At 44.6% G+C, this 6,168-nt stretch overlaps 1 protein-coding gene across 4 annotated transcripts in view; it reads left to right on the top strand.

Moving 5' to 3' along the window:
* The first annotated feature begins 454 nt into the window (after window positions 1-454).
* The window catches only part of FAM3C (FAM3 metabolism regulating signaling molecule C), a 53,677-nt gene continuing 47,963 nt past the window's right edge, over window positions 455-6,168 (top strand). For 3 of the 4 annotated variants that reach the window (XM_027968761.3, XM_027968760.3, XM_042248747.2), the window contains exon 1: window positions 455-613. The gene's annotated coding sequence lies outside the window, so the exon portion shown is untranslated. Of the gene's footprint in view, window positions 653-6,168 lie in introns of all 4 variants that reach the window. The other variant, XM_042248746.2, reaches the window with a different exon arrangement.

Below are 6,168 nucleotides of genomic sequence, written 5' to 3'. Positions count from 1 at the left end.
TTCTGCTGCTCAGTCAGGTAGTATCTTTGCCATAGGTGAGCTAGTTTAGGAGTCAGGAGGATATAATGATCATCTCGAATATGGAGCTCTAAAATGGGACTGATTATTTTAAAATTTCTTCCTTTAAGGCGGGGATTATGGAAGTGTGACTGAAGGCAGAGGGTGGCGGACGAGGGAGCGCGGGGAGAGGCCGTGACACTTCTGCCCTGTTCTGGGGTGCAGACGGCCGCCGCCCCCTCCTCTCCCACGTGGCAGGTCCAGACAGCCCGGCGCGGACAGGGGGCGGGGCCGCAGAGCCCTCCCTTGGCTATCCGGCCCTTCCTCGGGCCTGCACGGCGCCAGCTCAGTCCTCCACCGCCAGGGGGCGGGCGCGGCTTGCCGGCGGCGGGGGCCCATTGGTTGCGCCGGGGAAGCGGGGGAGGCGGCCCAGCGGCGAGCTGGCTTCCTTCTGGCCAGTCGCAGGGGTGAGGGGAAGCCGGAGGAACCCAGGAGGAAGCGGAGGAGCGAACCGGAGGCGGCGGCGGCGGCGGCGGCTCCCGTCGGCCTTCTGCAAGACTGACCGCAGGGAGCCCGGAAAGCGGGCGCGCGCGGCGGAGAGGCGGGCTGGAGGCCGGTGAGACGGACCGGGAGGCGGACCGAGCCGCGGCCGAAGGCAGGGAGTCTGAGGGAGGCGGGGGGGAGCCGGGCACCCACCTTCACCTTCATCCTCCGCTCCCGCCGCGATCGCCGGCCCGGGGCGTGCCGGGGTGGTCGGGGCGCGTCCCGCCGGGGGCAGGGCGCGATGGGAGCGGGGCACCGGAGCGTGGCGGGCCGGGGGTCCAGGCCGCCGGCCCCGCGCGGGCATCCCCAGCCGGGCGGCCAGTCTCCGGGCTCCGCGGAGGGCGGGGCGGCGCCTGCACCTGGCGCTCCGGCCTGGGGCTGGCACCTGGGGCGCGCGTCCAGCGCTCGGTCTCCAGCTCGGGTCGGAAATGCGGGCCGAGTGCTCTAAAGGGGCGGGGATGGAGTTGGATGTTGCGTTAGAACTCTGTGGAGGGCGATCTTGGCTCAGTTGTAAAGTTTCAGTGTCTTCTGAGCTGGAGGTACTTTTTATTTTTTAAACCTATCCAGCCCATTGGTATTCAGTATCACGGATGGACGTACTATTCTTTTTTCTTTTCTTTTTTTGCCACTTGTTTGCCGCTAAGCTCACAGTTTTTACAATATGTTACAATTTGTGACCCTAGATCTTAAATAATGAGTGATGGACTGACAATCTCCAGCTGAATTTTTTTTATTTTCATCACTCTCTGCATTTTTAAAAAAATTTCTGATCATACAAAACTGTTTAATTCACAGAACCTTTTCTTTGTTTCTTTCTATTTGGCCAAAAAGAGTATGAATACAGTTGCTTACGAGGCGCTGTGCCAGCTGCTTTCAGATGCACATTTATTTCTTAACGACCCATAGAGTATGTGCATTTTCCCAATTTTACTGAGAAAATATGAACTCCCCTAGAGGTTAGGTTCAAAAAGATAGAGACTAGCAGGAGATCCCAGACCCCTTGAACTCTTAACTACCTTTCAGGGCTAGTGATATCCTGTCAAATTTTATAGGTTTTGGGGAGACCTTAATGTTATTCATGCAGTGCATTATTGAGTACAACGGGATCTCCATTTAACTTAGAAAATTCAAGTTACTAGCACCAGCAAGAGATTGGCAGAATCAGCATCTGGTTGTGGTCATATCCATATCATTAACTATACCTCTTTTTAAAGGCTGCCAGTCTCAAGTTCTGTGGCAGTTTACTAATTAAATCACAGCGTTTCTGCCGCCCCGCCCCCCACTTTATACAGGTGTGAGAAGCTTTAGTCTGTGTAATGTTATCTAAACTCATTTTTCTTGATAGCAAGAAATAAAAAGAGTTTGATGCAGTGATACTCTCCCAGGGGATCTCTCAGAATCACCTATAAATGAGACTTCAAAAAAGGACACAAGTCAGGTTCCTCCCCAAGACCCCAATGGAGGGATCTTCTGTTTAAAAGGGAGTCAAAGTAAGACTGAGGGCCACTAGGTTAAAGTGACGTTTTAAATAAACTTAATAGCTGTTACAATTTTAAAAATAATTACTAAGTAACTAAATCTTTTTGTAATTAAAGAAGATACCTTAAAAAGGAAAAGATCATTGGAGAGAATGTCAGAGGATAAAGAGATTGTTGTTGAATGGTGATATGTAGTCCTTGTGGGGCATCAGAAGAGTCTTAACTTTTATTTAACCACATATTTTAAGTCTTAAATGGTCAGCCTCAGTATTTGAAAACTTGTATATTCATAATTAGACATACCAGAGTACTTATTTGTGCCTGCTGGTAATTATAGGTAACATGGATACTGTGAATAAGGCAGCCTTGGCTCTCAAAGCTACTGTACTTTCTCTGAGGTAGTGAGTCTTCCCCCACCCCCGACTCCTTACTTTTATAACTCCTTTCTCAGAGCTGAAAGGTCCAAGACCTAAGAAGTAAGAGATTTTGGTCTTATGTATCACAGAAATGCATCTAGCTGAGAATTTAGTAAATAGCAAACATTTGTCTTAAACTTAGTCCAGAAGAGTTCCTGAACCTGGGATCAGAAAATTGGGATTTTAAGCAGTAATTCTGCAATTAGTTCATTGCCCAATAGAGGGCATTGACCAATTTATTTAATATCATATTTTGCCTAATTTCCTTAATCTGATTGGGGTGATTGCACATGACTCCCAAGCTCTTTAAACTTGAAAAGGTTTTGTGAATTTTATTCTGCTCTTAAAATAGAGTCAGCTGATATTTTCTCAGGGGAGAAAATTATGTTCCACTACCTCTAAGTTTCCACAGTTTCACCCCATCAGTATTCTTCCATTGTCTTCTTCACTGGCCTGTTCATTTGATTCAAGCTATTTTTATTACTTATATCTCCCTTATTTCCAATCTAATTAATTTTCATTTGTTCTTTATTTTTCTAGCTTCACTCTGGTGAGTTTTTCAGTTGCCTTTAAAAATTAATCTATGTAACATAAAATTTACTATTTTTAAGTGTACAATTCTGTGACATTTAGTGCGTTCATAGTATTGGGAGGTCATCACATCTTTTTTTAAAATAATTTATTTAATTGGAGGCTAATTACAATTTTGTAGTGGTTCTTAACCATACACTGACATGAATCAGCCATGGGTATACATGTGTTCCCCATCCTGAACCCTCCTCCCACCTCCCTCCCCATCCCATTCCTCAGGGTCATCCCAGTGCACCATGTCAGGTCAGCCCTGAGCACCCTGTCTCATGCATCGAACCTGGACTGAACGATCTCTTTCACATATGGTAATATACATGTTTCAATGCTATTCTCTCAAATCATCCCACCCTCGCCGTATCCCACAGAGTCCAAAAGTCTGTTCTTTACATCTGTATCTCTTTGCTGTCTCACATATAGGGTCATCATTACCATCTTTCTAAATTCCATGAATATGTGTTAATATACTGTATTGGTGTTTTTCTTTCTGACTTCACTCTGTATAACAGACTCCAGTTTCATCCACCTCTTTAGAACTGATTCAAATGCATTCTTTTTAATAGCTGAGTAATATTCCATTGTGTATATGTACCACAGCTTTCTTATCCATTCATCTGCTGATGGACATCTAGGTTGCTTCCATGTCCTGGCTGTTGTAAACAGTGCTGCAGTGAACATTGAGGTACACGTGTCTCTTTCAATTCTGGTTTCCTTGGTGTGTATGCCCAGCAGTGGGATTGCTGGGTCATAAGGCAGTTCTATTTCCAGTTTTTTAAGGCATCTCCACACTGTTCTCCATAGTGGCTGCACTAGTTTGCATTCCCACCAACACATCTTTTTAATTCTACATTTTCGTCACCCCAAAAGGAAACCTCATGTTCATTAAGCAATTACTCCCCGTTCCCCAACCTGTGGCAACCACTAGTCTGCTTTCTCTACAGATTTATCTGTTCCGAATATTCCATGTAAATGGAGTCATAAGATAGGTGATCTTTGTGTCTAGCTTCTTTTACTTCACATTATGTTTTAAAGGTTCATCCCTGTTGTAACCTGTATCAGCGTTTTGTTCCTTTCTATGACTGAGTAATATTCCATGTATAGATACATACCACGTTATGTTTAGTATGCATCCATTGATGGATCCTTGTGAGTTTTTGTGTGCTAGTAAGAAAAAGTTATGTGGATGTTTGTAGCTGTGAGTCTGAATTGGTTTTCATCATGAGTTCTGCATGGCTTGTTTAGGTGGTATCATGGTTATCAGATGTGCTGCTCAGCTATCCATGTGCTGTGCTCTGCTAAGTTGCTTCAGTCATGTCCGACTCTTTGTGACCTCATGGACTGTAGCCCTTTAAGCTCCTCTGTTTATGGGATTTCCCAGGCAAGAATACTGGAGTAGGTTGCCATATCTTCCTCCAGGAATCTTCCTGACCCAGGATCCAACCTGTGTCTCCTGTTGTTTCCTGCTTTGGCAGGGGGATTCTTTACCACTGTGCCATCTGCAGTTAGGATATCATTAAATCTGTCTTGAAGGACCCGTGATTGACAAAAAATGAATTTCTAATTGGTTCAGAAAATGTTACACTAGAAGCGTCTTCCTATCTGTTCTTTGCAAATGGCTGCTAACTTGCATTCTTGATTTTGTGATAGAAATGACACACTCTCCAGGCCCTTGGGCAGATGGAGGCTCTTTGCTCCTCCATTTCTTCACGTAAATAATTTGACTAACAGAATTATGTCTGCCCTGGTACAGTGAAATTCTGAAGACTAACTTAAAGACTGTATAAATGAAGGGAATATATAGGGGACTTCTAAAACATTCAGAATAGGTACCTGTAACATCCCATCTGATACAGTGTAAAATACTAGAATTATAGGAAATGAAGACAGTTATACTGTATGGAAATTTGTACCTTTTTCTTGCCTCTTTTTGTCTTTTCTAGACACTACTTATGTTCAACTTATAGTTAAAATGTATTTAGTTTTATTTTGGCTACTGATCATATCTCTCCCTCCCTCCTTCCCTTTGTGTTTATCAGTCCATTCGTCCATCTCTCTTTCTCCTCTTGGATGGTATAGTGTAAGATTAAAGTAGGTTACATTACAGCCATTTAGTCAGCAATTGTGGAACTCTGCAGGAGCTGACAGAACAAATGTCATTTTGTCTTGTTTTCTGTTTGGGATATGTTTGTACTCTTAGTTACAGAAATCTGATCCCCACTTCATTTCTTCAGTTGGATTATGAATGTTTAAGCAAAATTCTGATTTGGTAGAGAGGAAAGCTACAAGAAAATATTGGGATGATTTTAATTTACACAGGTGGCTGGTGTATATGCCTGTACGTTGCATACAGGAGTTGTAAGCATTGCAAACAGGAGTTCTCTTTGCTCTGTTCCTCACAGTGTTTCCAGGTTTATTCACTGCCCTTCTCTGTCTCACTCTTACTGGAGACAAGGCCCAGAGTCTAGCTGATTTCCATTGTTAAGGAAAGAATGAAGATTCTTGTCTTGTGAATTTTACCTTTGGGCTTTTTTGGCCTAGATCTGACTCACTCCCCAGCCCTACTCTAGACTTCTCTGTGTGTTTGGATTGATGTACTGTTGGGCTGAAGTTCTCACATCTGAGCTTGGCTGAGGGTCGCCTGGGGAGTTTATTAACCATGCAGGAGTTTTAATCCTCTCTCCAAGAGATTCTGGGCTCAGGAATTTGCCCTGTATTGGGTTGGCCAAAAAGTTCATTTGGGCTTTTTCGTAAGATGTTACAGAAAAACCTTGATGAACTTTTTGACCAACCCAATAAAAAGCCTACCAGTAATTGTGGTGCCCATGATGTTGTTGTTTAGTTGCTAAGTTGTGTCTGACTCTTTGTGACCCCATGGACTGTAGCCCACCAGGCTCCTTGGTCCATGGGGATTCTCCAGGCGAGAATACTGGAGTGGGTTGCCGTTCCTTCTCCAGGGGATCTTCCCAACCCAGGGATGGAACCCAAGTCTCCTGCATTGGCAGGTGGATTCTTTACTGCTGAGCCACCGGGGAAGCCTGTGTGCGCATGATGTGGGCTGTTTTATAGTTAGGGCTTCAAAGAACCAGATATGGTATTTCATTGAATCTACGCTGTTTGTAAGGTACGCCATTATTTTATATACTACT

This window comes from Ovis aries, chromosome 4 (assembly GCF_016772045.2).
Source record: "Ovis aries strain OAR_USU_Benz2616 breed Rambouillet chromosome 4, ARS-UI_Ramb_v3.0, whole genome shotgun sequence".
Taxonomy (NCBI): Eukaryota; Metazoa; Chordata; class Mammalia; order Artiodactyla; family Bovidae; genus Ovis; species Ovis aries.
The sequence above is the reverse complement of the archived record's forward strand: the minus strand, read 5'-3'. Positions and strand labels throughout refer to the sequence as shown.